The following is a 13,943-nucleotide window of genomic DNA, read 5'->3' as shown; positions in this document are numbered from 1 at the left end:
GGGGGGGGGGGCATAAAGAAGAGTGCGAAATACTATCTAAGAAGGGTGTGAAATTAGACTTTTTTAAATATGAGAAATAAGATCCAAAGACTGAGGGGTGTGAAGATAGATCCAAGGAGGAGTGTGAAGGTGGATCGAATAGGGGGCGTAAAGTTAAAAAAGGTGAGAAGTAAGATGAAAATAGATCAATGGAGGGACACGAAATTTGATCCACGCGGGATGAGTGTAACTGAGTTATGTGAAAACTTTCGTCAGTTTACTGAACTTGATGGGCATTTGCGGTAAATTTCGGTAAATGTACAATTCTGCGACTTAAGCACATGATTCACCTTTGGTATAACGAATTTGTCAATCTGCAAACCTTTTTACTAGCATACTTCATTCTATCTAGTTGCATTGGTTAATAACTCGGCAGTGATTTTCTATACTGCGATCCCAGTCCGGAAATATGAAAAGCTCGAGCTAGGCTAGATAACTTGGTAGTAAAGGACATGTTGATATTTTGCTCGTGGAAATAGATGCTAGAATAAGAAAACATATTTCATTCATGGAAAGAGTTAGCTTTATACGGATGATCTGCAAAAAAACTTGACTGTGCAAAGGGGAATAACTCTCCCTTTTTATCATGAAACTAACTATGAGAGTTATTTCCCTTAACACGTGCTTTTAAATATATTACCTGTCAAGCCTTATCTTTGGAATAAAATAATTTGTACCATATACTGCCAATAAATGAGCTTCGCGGGGCAGTCAATCACAATGAATAGGAATAAATTCCACTTAACTTAAGCTGATATTGAACTAAAAAACATGCATAAGAAATCTTATTTTACATATTGCTTGTAAATTTTAAAGTCTATTCACAGAAACTCTTGCTCTAGAAACATTCATTGCCTGCTATTTTAACGACTTTACTTTCATTACTATTTAGGCGCACGTATGCACTGTTTGTATGAACCTTTCATTTATTATACGCCATTTTATCACTAAACAGCTTATCGATAGATCAGAAAGCCTTGATTGGTTAAAACATTTGTGGCATTTCAAGTTGTAAATTGTGACTTATACTAAACTTAAATTGACACGGAATGCTGTTCAGTACACATATTTAAACTCTAAATTGTATAGTCATAATTTGCTTTTCCTTACATTTCGATATTGAAGCGTCCAGGAACAGCCCAACGTCATCAAAGTGTTTTGATTCTAACTGTTGTCTAACGTTATTCAATACGGGAAGAGAAGCTTCAAAGTGATGCTGATCTAATTGCGTTCATAGCCCTATCGCGTAACGGTAAAATTGACTGGCTTTGTAGTTGGGTGTCGCATCTCTGTACTCCATTTTGTACATTGTAATGTATTTGAGGAAACCAATAAACTTGAAATTTGTAATCTTCAAATGCCCAGGTGTCGGCCTAGCGATTGGTCAGGGTTTTGTTTTCAAGCCAAATTTTAACGGCTTCTTCTAAAAACTCATAAGGCAAGGGGTGATGACATTTGCTTTATAAATGTTGTAGTCCGTTGGAACTAGAACCGTGTAGAATACTATTACACATGTGCAATATGTCATTTGAATGGAAATCTCATAAAGATCATAATGCACCTTGCTAGTACGAAGGACAATACAATTTGCATGAATGGCCTGGCTCCATTTGCTAGTTCACTAGGCACAAATGTGTTAAATTCTTAAACGATTTTTCTTCTTCTAAATACGAAATCCAATTTGATCCAGTTTGATTAAGGATATGGACCGGTAGCTTGTTGGTCAGTAACACACTTCTATGTCATAGGGGTCAAATGTATATAAAATAATGAATCTAATACTTCTAAACTTTAAGGTCCATTATGCTATGAGTGATGTGCGACAAGGAAAACAGGCTTTCAAGTTTCTGCAAAATATGACGGTGAATGAAATTTTGAATTTTTCCCACTTGTAAACATCCGTAAGATTTAAATTAGACTATTGTTGTTTTGGTCTATGGTGTAAGATTGCCTGCAATCCAGATATTTAGATAAACGACACTTAAAATTGACCGTTTTTGATGGTCTCAGGCGTGAAATGTGTTTTCCAACACTATTCAACCAAGTTAACGACACAGGCTCAATGGGCCTCTTGTTTGCTACACGAGTCGGGACGGATCGTCTGTTCTTCTTTAATACGATTCAAAGGCATGGTCGTGTGAGTGAGTCTGTATAATAAACACTACACTTCATTCGCATTCGCCAAACCTTAAAGGCCGATTAAAGGTGACATGCCTCAGTGTGCGCGGCACATGTGCTTTGTTTTCTTATGCATGTTTACGTTTTGGAATGGTATAAGCGGCCCTAATATTCATTGACCCAGAAAAGTTCACAGAAGGGCGGCCATGTTGAATTGCTGGCATATTTATCTGCAGGTCCGTTGGAAATACACACACTACTGAGCGGTTTAGTAGCCGTTTAGAAGTGTGATATAGGACTTATTTTGGTATTGTTACACAAAAGGTAAGTTTCGTCCATTTTGTGTGAAGGATTAACCGCTAAAAGCGGAAGATTTTGCCTGTAAATCACTGTTGAAAAGTTCGTATCGATTGTAAAGGTGTGTTTTTACCTGTGCTGTGTATTCGGTTCCCGTTGTGTGTAGTTGAAGTTTGACAACTCGGGGTAGACTACTTATTATTAGCTAAACATATGAGGCATTTGAGTATCACTGATATTTTCACTCAAATCAAAAATAATACATTTGGCTTGTTGACTATAATTAGACGGATTTGTTTTATTTTGGCGTTTCCAATTTCGGCAGGATGACACATTCCGTATTTCCGGAAACACCGCTAAGGTGCGTTACGACTGAGCAAGGTGTGCATTTTGTGACTAACTTTAGTAGGAGTTCGGTAGCGTTTGACTGTTGAACTGTTCCTGAATTTGATATAGGCCCAAGTGTAAATATGTTTAGTACAAGTTTCGGTTATGCATGCAGTAAAACTGATAAATATTTAAAGATGATTTTTCGATCAAGTTATAAATGGTGACTATATAAACAAGTGACACTGCCTGTCGTCACTACATCCACAGGCGATCGTTTCATCAATAGATATAATAGGTAAAATAGTTTATGATATCATATTGTAAGACAACAATGCAAACCTGTATCTATTGATCGATTTACGAGCTCCTGTGCCACATCCTTATAGTATTTTTTTCCTATGTGACCAGATTATTGTTGGTACATGTACCCACTTTGACAATGTGATTTCCCATTCCGCACCAGGATTTTGTCTATGACACTCGCATAAACCTTTACAGGGATAACTTTTGATGATAACACTGCATGAAAATAGCATATATAGGTTATTTTAAATAAATAAAACTGAGGATTGATGCACGTTTAAATCAAGACATCATGACTGCACATGAAGTAACATGCATATGCTGTAATGTTGGCGATAATTCCATGCAAGTATCAACTAATGGTCTACATTATGTTACATTATCAGAGTACTTCATAGGTCATCATAATTGAATGAATGCAACATGACATTGTCTCTAAACACACACCTGTCACTAAACACACACCTGTACTGTGCCATTTTGGTGCCAGCAGTTATCTTATTCACAAGACCGACTCACTCAGGACAAATACCTAAAACGATTAAACTCAGAATAGGAAAGTTCCAGAATTTTACAGTATTTTCTTTTTAGCAATAATTCTGAAATCGCTTGCATTGGTTGCCGATAATAGAGCAGGTGCCCTTGGTTTATTATGTCAAATACAAAAATAGCTGTGCTGATGAGTCCTAGTATTCTCAATTTCCACAGCGCAATCTGAATTTAGATACATGTACATTGTATGGGCAGTTACCTGAATTAGTAATTCTTCAGTGATTTTGTATATATATCTATTTATGCAATAGATAATAACACAAATGATATCAGTATATCTAATTTTGACAAAAACGCTACACATTTCATGTATGTATTATAATGTTTGTTATCAAATGTCATGGGAAATATAGCGAAAAATGCAGTGATGCTGCAATGCCAAGTATTCTTAGAAGCCAACATAAAAAATGAACATGTTTGAATGTATTGGTTTGAGCATGCCAACAAACACTGCAGTCGTACATTGCATATACAGTTAAAATTGAAAGGTCTGTTTGAGGATATTACATCTCCTCCTCTTTAATTCCCCTATACCAGGCCAGTGAACATGCCGGGATCTAGAGACTAGAGTATTACTGGGTATTCATCAGTGCATTTCAACCCCTTGTCCTTGCTATGATTTCACACATAGCTTTGGGAAGGAGTATTTGTTTATGAAATGTAATAATTAAATAAATGACATAGATGGATCATGTGATGATACAAGAATTTAAAACAACAATCTTTAGTGTCTGATAAAAAACTAATTTTCAAATCCTTATTGTAAATGCTTAATTGTATTTGACCTTATAATCACCCCAATCTCTTAAAAGCATCCGCTATCCTTTCAACTCAAGTGCAAGAATCCAGTCCTTTCACCATAATTTATCAGATTACAGGTAAAATGTATGTTTTATGACTGATACATGATACATTTTTTAGGTTCTACCATCGTTACAATTTTCCTAAATTGCTAAGTACCAAGGGTGAAATGAGGTAAAATTAAGAACATAACTTGCGGTGAATATCTGTAAGTTCATTGTTGATACACATATATGTTTACTACCCCAAGGTACCTAAATGTATGGAATTTGATTTGCACATATTTTTTTTTTCATTGAATATCAAATTCTTCTAGTCCAGATTAAATTGATATACATGTACTAGCTATAACAGACAGGAGAGCTTGTTTCTGGAATTCCAATTGCTGTAATATTATAGCGTAGATAATTAAACTGGAGTTTTTTGTCAGATAAAAGAATTCTTTCATAACTGACCTTGATTTACTGAGAATGTCGAGGTGTATTACACACCTGATTAGATAAAAAGCCAATAATGTAAAGTGTGCAATTGTGCCAGGTGTACAATGTCTAAAGAATGATAAAGTTTCTAATTAGAGGCCATTGCTAGCCCTATAGCAGGCCTGTTGAATGAGGTAATTTATATTTAACAGGTAATTGGATCATTTTAATGTCAAATGCATGCTATTGGAATTGGGGAAACATTTGAAATGTAGAAATGTGAAATTTAGACATATTGTATTCACAAATACCATTGACTCTCAAAGTCTCATACCTGATATTTAAAGGTATGTAAATGCCCATATCAATCTGAAGCAATGCAACAATGGCAGGGGGACAGAGTAAAAACATGATATATGCATTCTAACAAAAATGGGAAAAAAAATTGGGACCCCATTTTGAAAATGCCAGTGTTGACATTGAGGCATTATATCATAATTTGTAAAGACTTCTCAACTCCAAGAGCACCTAACAGTAATTAAAAGTAAAAAAAGGTAATGATAAAAAGTACATTTGGATTGGGCTTCTTTCAATTCGTCCTGTTGATATGTGTATGCAGTGGTAATCAATTACAACCCTGATACACAGTGAACTGAAATTTATACATAAATCTCGTATTTGTGAAGACTAAACAATTAATAGCTGAGAGAGCTTACTTTGACTTAAATTAAAATAAATATAAAGTATGGTTATGTTGTTGGGCAAATGTATATATCCATAGCCTGCGAAATTATTACAGAAACAAAGTTCTGTAATTTGAAAAATAGATACTAGAAACTGGATATTTATAAGAGCATCTAAATTAAAAAACTGTCATATTTGTAAGTTACCCAGTTTAGACTTTGATTTCACTCCTTTATATGTAAACAGTGCTAGGGAAGCTTTGTTTTACACCTGGCTACACAGGTACATGTCTATAGGGAAGCTTTGTTTTACACCTAGCGACACAGGTACATGTCTATAGGGAAGCTTTGTTTTACACCTGGCTACACAGGTATACTGTGAGTCACTACAAGTGATGTAGCACGGTTGTAGTCTGTGTGACAGTAAGCACTTCCCATCACCAAGCTTATATTGCTGGTGTACGCCATATATACCTCGTTATCTCGTATTCCATCACTGGTCAAACGTGGGATGGTTTCACATGAATGGAGGAGAAAGGAGGGATGATGTGGACAAGTTCAAGGTGACTATATGTTAGTGGGGACAGGTAATTATACCTGGCCATGGTCAGACAGGAGACAGTTACCTTGGTATACACGATCCAAGGAGGAGATAAGATTAGCTGCAGGTGACAACAAAGTCTTGTGTCAATGTTCAGGGGCTGGATCATCAACAATGAATCAGTTGTATTTACAATATATGAAATAATATCATGCATATATTCTATTCTGTTTCTAAAAAATGGAGCTTGAACATTACAAGGTTCTGCTGTATAAATATAAAGATATCATTCTTTGAATTTTCTATATCTGCATAATTTGTACCAAGGGTGTATGAAAAATCGGCTGAAGATCGAGGGTGCTTATATTATAACACAAAACATCGGTTGTGACAGTTGCTAAAATAATGACAATTCTATTGGACAGGACGACACATTCTCAAGGAGAATTCCAAAGAGAGATTACATGTACAGTGTCTGATATAAAGTATATACTGTTCACTGGAGGTGTAGAGGTCTAGAATAGAGACTTTTTGAGAAAGGGGGAATGTTCTGCATACAAATACTAGGTACTCAATCAGGGTTACACTTAAAAACGCTTGGCCTGATCAGAATAGCATGCACAGGCTATGATAGAAAAAATATGATGTAAACCTGGAGTTTTGTGGCATGAAATAGAATAAGGTATGATTTGTTGAAAAATAGATACAGTGTATGTTATATGTTATATACAGTATATAGATTGCATGTATACAACTATACATGCAGTGATGTTTTTGCTCAGTTTTACAGCCGAATACAGGCTGTTTCCCCTAGCTAAAAAGTGCCTTATTTTCCCAAAATTACCAAAAACGGAGAAATATATTCCCAATTTCAATACAAATAATGCTATATTTTCCCAATTCATAAAGGAACAGGCTGTTATAAAATTTACGCAACAAAGACATTGACATGTGTATTGACTCTCCTATTGTAATAATACCACCGTGTCCAGTATTAGTGACATTGTCTGGTATCTGATGACCACTGGTTTGACATCCTCGGCAAGCTCTTTCCCCTAAGGCTTTATGTATAGTGTACTGATACAAGTGTTTATTGTCTAACTACCTGTAGCGATGTGGACCCACCTGACTGATTACCTTTGAAGTTGTCCCAGGGTACACTACATGTACATCTATAAACTTAAAATGTGTATTACCTATGTACCTATGTGTTGTCTGTGTACCTCTCCCAGACTCTGATATATACAGGTGTACATAATTGTACCTATTATTACCTGTGTACCTCTCCCAGACTCTGGTATATACAGGTGTTACATGTTGTCTAATCTACTAGCTATACATCAGTCAACTTGTACATAATTGTACCTATTATTACCTGTGCACCTCTCCCAGACTCTGGTATAAACAGGTGTTACATGCTGTCTAATCTACTAGCTATACATCAGTAAACTTGTACATAATTGTACCTATGTACCTATGTGTTGTCTGTGTACCTCTCCCAGACTCTGGTATATACAGGTGTACATAATTGTACCTATTATTACCTGTGTCCCTGTCCAAGACTCGGGTATATATACAAGTGTATGTTAATTGTCTGTCCTACTACAAGTAAAGGTGTACTAAATGTAAATAACTGTGTACCTGTATATTACCTGTGTATACGTACAAAAATGTACCTGTCCAAGACTTGGATATATATACAGGTGTTTGTTGTCTATCGCGATATATATCCTAGACACTAAATTACATGTACAGGTGATGTATCTTGTCTGTCCCTTTAAGAACCTGGCCATGGTCAGTCTGTCCCAATAGTAAGCTTAAGGCTGCACATGTTATTGACCTTAATGCCAGTTCACAGGTCATAAGGTGCGGATATACAATGTGCTCGTCGCACAGGTCATAAGGTACAGTTATACAATGTGCTCGCCGCGCAGGTTATGAGGGACAGGTATACAATGTGCTCGTTGCACAGGACATAAGGTACAGACATACAATGCGCTCGTGGCACAGATCATAAGGTAAGGATATCCAATGTGCTCGTCGCACAGGGCATAAGGTAAGGATATCCAATGTGCTCGTCGCTCAGGTCATAAGGTAAGGAGATACAATGTGCTCGTTGCACAGTTCATACGGTAAGGATATACAATGTGCTCCTCGCACAGGTCATAAGGTGCGGATTTACAATGTGCTCGTCGCACAGGTCATAAGGTACGGATATACAATGTGCTCGTCGCACAGGTCATAAGGTAAGGATATACAATGTGCTCGTCGCACAGGTCATAAGGTACGGATATACAATGTGCTCATCGCACAGGTCATAAGGTAAGGATATACAATGTGCTCGCCGCACAGGTCATAAGGTACAGATATACAATGTGCTCGTCGCACAGGTCATAAGGTAAGGATATACAATGTGCTCCTCGCACAGGTCATAAGGTGCGGATATACAATGTGCTCGTCGCACAGGTCATAAGGTAAGGATATACAATGTGCTCGTCGCACAGGTCATAAGGTGTGGATATACAATGTGCTTGGCGCACAGGTCATAAGGTACGGGTATACAATGTGCTTGGCGCACAGGTCATAAGGTAAGGTTATACAATGTGCTCGCCGCACAGGTCATAAGGTACAGATATACAATGTGCTGTTCATCCTGCAGTACAAACATCTGTACCTACCACCTATTAATATGTCGCTGTTTTACTCACTAGTCATATAGTTGTGATGAATGACAGCACACACTGCAATGATTGCTTAACAGTAATGATACATTAACTTATTTAGTTGGTCACAAATCCTTAATAGAAGGCGTATGCAGTACATGTATTTGTTATAACAAAATCATTTCAATCGGATTTTGGAAATCAGATTTGAGCTGAAATTGTGAAAGATCAATTAAGAAAATCACTTCAGTACATCAAATATGAACACACATATATATATTTATACCAAGTAATACCTCTACTGTTTATGTTATACATGATGGTATTGATACAGCTTATATGTGGACCAAACAAGTAAAGTTTATATAAATAAAATTATTGTCAATATTTTGCAACATGGAGTGAACTTTATTCAGTAAATAACATACATCTAGTTTGCTTGTATTTTTTGTTAGTACTCATGGTCATGATCAATATTAAATTCCTATCAACACAGAGTGAGGGATGATAAAATGGAATGGAATTTATATTTAGAAATAAGATGGAAGAGAATTAAGTTGTACTGGATGAGCATAAAAATGGTACAAGTGTAATGAACTAGGCAGTAGAATGTGTTATTTAAATAATGCTTTTAAATGATAAATACTGTAAAATTGTATGGTGTGTAATTGTTTCAAATGTTTTGTACAAGTGACGGCTCTAGATCTGGGGCCACAAACCCTGACATCACTCTATACATATATGTTATGGGAAATAATCAAATCATGACTAAGATTTTACAATGCTGCTGTATATAATTGTACTGGTAGGAATTTCCCATTATGTCATACACACACAATTATGTACCTGACAATAGTAAATGTCCAGACCTTCTAACACTGCTGACAATAATGCTTATAAGCTTATCACAATACCTTTCCTCAAACAAGTACTCAAGGGTCCTTAAAATTGGGTTGAAAACTTAATGTAAAAGCTTTTATTTCTAGGAACTCCGCCTCCTATATTACCTGCTGATACAATACCTAAATTCCCAGTTTATATCTCCCTCTCATACCTGGAGAAAACACTATTTAAAATGAGAAAAAGAACGAATTTTTGTGAGTTATACTGGTATACAATCATCACATCTTTGATATATTTTGAAATGTAGGCTTCATCATTTGAAATTAGGTATGATCTCTGTGTTATTGATAGTTCTTGTTTCCATTCCAGTGTATAAAGACCAAGTGTATTCGTTTGAGAGTGAAGAGGAAACCAAAAGGAAGGAAAGTGGGTAAGTTAAAGTCAATGCGTACAGGATTGGATGGAACCATATAAAGCTAGTCCGGGAAGCTAATTACATTATGGTTATAGCAAGCACATCTGGTGGAACCTTATAACAATTATAATAAAGGAAGGCAAGAATAGTGAATTAGTGTTAATGGTCACTGCAAACATATTGAACAAACAGGAATGGGGGGGGGGTTAAAGATACGCTGGATCCAATTGAACTGCCTGACCTTACAGTTAATGTTACATACCGGGTATATACCCTAAGCAGATATGCACTACTCCACACATTTTTAAATTGCATATTCGACAGGGGAGTAAGACACTATTGCATCGTTTACAGGTATAGGGTATATGTATTTCCTTGAAATATACCTGGTGATCGATCACTTCCTGGTCTGCTCTAGGTCATCAAAGCATGGCTATTTTATAAAAGGTGTGAATTGAATCTTTAGGAGAGTGAGTAAACATTATACAGTGCATCATACCTATCATGTCTATGCATGTACTAGATCTTGCTTTTGTTGGTGTATACGAACTTGCTGTAATAGAGTATCGTACACTTATATATTTGACATACAGATATAAAATGACACATACATTTACTGTGGACTCAAACAATCTGTGGAAGTCCCATATATGATATTCACATTTTTTGTTCACTGATTTAACTATTAACAGTAAGTACTACTATAGTGAGAATGAAGTTACAGAGCATACATGTACATGTAATTGTCATTCTTGTTTTAAGTAATTACCCAGGTAAGAAAGTAGGCATGAAAGGTGTACAATCTATATATATATATTATGACAGCAGTAAATTGATCCTTATGGACGAAGAAATAATATAAAAAGGAAAAATCTTAACAATACATCTTCAGCGCTTTCATCTCATCATATATATATATATGACATGTATAGTAAGGAATCTATATATGTTTAAGACATAACTTTTCACAAGCAGAGCAGCATTTGTGACGTCACAATAAAAGATATTGACAGGACTCACAGTATCATCGACAAGAGAGTCAATATTTCAATCTGGCTTCTCAAGTTCTGCTGTGAGAATCAGCATTTCAGTCTGACCAAGGCTGTGAAAGTCAGCATCTAGCCTGGCTACCACTGTGAGAATTAGTAATTCAGTCTGACCAAGGCTGTGAAAGTCAGCATCTAGCCTGGCCACCACTGTGAGAATTAGTAATTCAGTCTGACCAAGGCTGTGATAGTCAGCATCTGGCCTGGCCACCACTGTGAGAATGAGCATTTCAGTCTGACCAAGGCTGTGAAAGTCAGCATCTAGCCTGGCCACCACTGTGAGAATTAGTATTTCAGTCTGCCCAAGGCTGTGATAGTCAGCATCTGGCCTGCCCACCACTGTGAGAATTAGTATTTCAGTCTGCCCAAGGCTGTGATAGTCAGCATCTATCCTGTCCACCACTGTGAGAATTAGTATTTCAGTCTAACCAAGGCTGTGATAGTCAGCATCTAGCCTGGCCACCGCTGTGAGAATTCGTATTTCAGTCTGACCAAGGCAGTGAAAGTCAGCATCTAGCCTGACCACCACTGTGAGAATTAGCAATTCAGTCTGACCAAGGCTGTGTAAGTCAGCATCTAGCCTGGCCCCCACTGTGAGAGTTAGTATTTCAGGCTGACCAAGGCTGTGAAAGTCACCATCTAGCCTGGCCACCACTGAGAGAGTTAGTATTTCAGTCTGACCAAGGCTGTGAAAGTCAGCATCTAGCCTTGCCACCACTGTGAGAATTAGTATTTTGGTCTGACCAAGGCTGTGAAAGTCAGCATCTAGCCTGGCCACCACTGTGTGAATCGGTATTTCAGTCTTGCTGCGGTTGTTTAAGTCAGTGTTTAAGTTTGGCCACCACTGTGTGAATCAGTATTTTAGTCTGAGGGTAGCTGTGAAAGTCAGCATCTAGCCTGGCCACCACTGTGTGAATCAGTATTTCATTCTGACCAAGGCTGTGAAAGTCAGCATCTAGCCTGGCCACCACTGTGTGAATCAGTATTTCAGTCTGAGGGTAGCTGTGAAAGTTAGTATCTAGCCTGGCCACCACTGTGTGAATCAGTATTTCAGTCTGAGGGTAGCTGTGAAAGTCAGCATCTAGCCTGGCCACCACTGTGTGAATCAGTATTTCAGTCTGACCAAGGCTGTGAAAGTCAGCATCTAGCCTGGCCACCACTGTGTGAATCAGTATTTCAGTCTGAGGGTAGCTGTGAAAGTCAGCATCTAGCCTGGCCACCACTGTGTGAATCAGTATTTCAGTCTGACCAAGGCTGTGAAAGTCAGCATCTAGCCTGGCCACCACTGTGTGAATCAGTATTTCAGTCTGAGGGTAGCTGTGAAAGTCAGCATCTAGCCTGGCCACCACTGTGTGAATCAGTATTTCAGTCTGACCAAGGCTGTGAAAGTCAGCATCTAGCCTGGCCACCACTGTGTGAATCAGTATTTCAGTCTGAGGGTAGCTGTGAAAGTCAGCATCTAGCCTGGCCACCACTGTGTGAATCAGTATTTCAGTCTGACCAAGGCTGTGAAAGTCAGCATCTAGCCTGGCCACCACTGTGTGAATCAGTATTTCAGTCTGAGGGTAGCTGTGAAAGTCAGCATCTAGCCTGGCCACCACTGTGTGAATCAGTATTTCAGTCTGACCAAGGCTGTGAAAGTCAGCATCTAGCCTGGCCACCACTGTGTGAATCAGTATTTCAGTCTGAGGGTAGCTGTGAAAGTCAGCATCTAGCCTGGCCACCACTGTGTGAATCAGTATTTCAGTCTGACCAAGGCTGTGAAAGTCAGCATCTAGCCTGGCCACCACTGTGTGAATCAGTATTTCAGTCTGAGGGTAGCTGTGAAAGTCAGCATCTAGCCTGGCCACCACTGTGTGAATCAGTATTTCAGTCTGACCAAGGCTGTGAAAGTCAGCATCTAGCCTGGCCACCACTGTGTGAATCAGTATTTCAGTCTGAGGGTAGCTGTGAAAGTCAGCATCTAGCCTGGCCACCACTGTGTGAATCAGTATTTCAGTCTGACCAAGGCTGTGAAAGTCAGCATCTAGCCTGGCCACCACTGTGTGAATCAGTATTTCAGTCTGAGGGTAGCTGTGAAAGTCAGCATCTAGCCTGGCCACCACTGTGTGAATCAGTATTTCAGTCTGACCAAGGCTGTGAAAGTCAGCATCTAGCCTGGCCACCACTGTGTGAATCAGTATTTCAGTCTGAGGGTAGCTGTGAAAGTCAGCATCTAGCCTGGCCACCACTGTGTGAATCAGTATTTCAGTCTGACCAAGGCTGTGAAAGTCAGCATCTAGCCTGGCCACCACTGTGTGAATCAGTATTTCAGTCTGAGGGTAGCTGTGAAAGTCAGCATCTAGCCTGGCCACCACTGTGTGAATCAGTATTTCAGTCTGACCAAGGCTGTGAAAGTCAGCATCTAGCCTGGCCACCACTGTGTGAATCAGTATTTCAGTCTGAGGGTAGCTGTGAAAGTCAGCATCTAGCCTGGCCACCACTGTGTGAATCAGTATTTCAGTCTGACCAAGGCTGTGAAAGTCAGCATCTAGCCTGGCCACCACTGTGTGAATCAGTATTTCAGTCTGAGGGTAGCTGTGAAAGTCAGCATCTAGCCTGGCCACCACTGTGTGAATCAGTATTTCAGTCTGACCAAGGCTGTGAAAGTCAGCATCTAGCCTGGCCACCACTGTGTGAATCAGTATTTCAGTCTGAGGGTAGCTGTGAAAGTCAGCATCTAGCCTGGCCACCACTGTGTGAATCAGTATTTCAGTCTGAGGGTAGCTGTGAAAGTCAGCATCTAGCCTGGCCACCACTGTGTGAATCAGTATTTCAGTCTGAGGGTAGCTGTGAAAGTCAGCATCTAGCCTGGCCACCACTGTGTGAATCAGTATTTCAGTCTGAGGGTAGC

Source organism: Mizuhopecten yessoensis, unplaced genomic scaffold (assembly GCF_002113885.1).
Source record: "Mizuhopecten yessoensis strain PY_sf001 unplaced genomic scaffold, ASM211388v2 scaffold1359, whole genome shotgun sequence".
Classification (NCBI taxonomy): domain Eukaryota; kingdom Metazoa; phylum Mollusca; class Bivalvia; order Pectinida; family Pectinidae; genus Mizuhopecten; species Mizuhopecten yessoensis.
The sequence above is the reverse complement of the archived record's forward strand: the minus strand, read 5'-3'. Positions refer to the sequence as shown.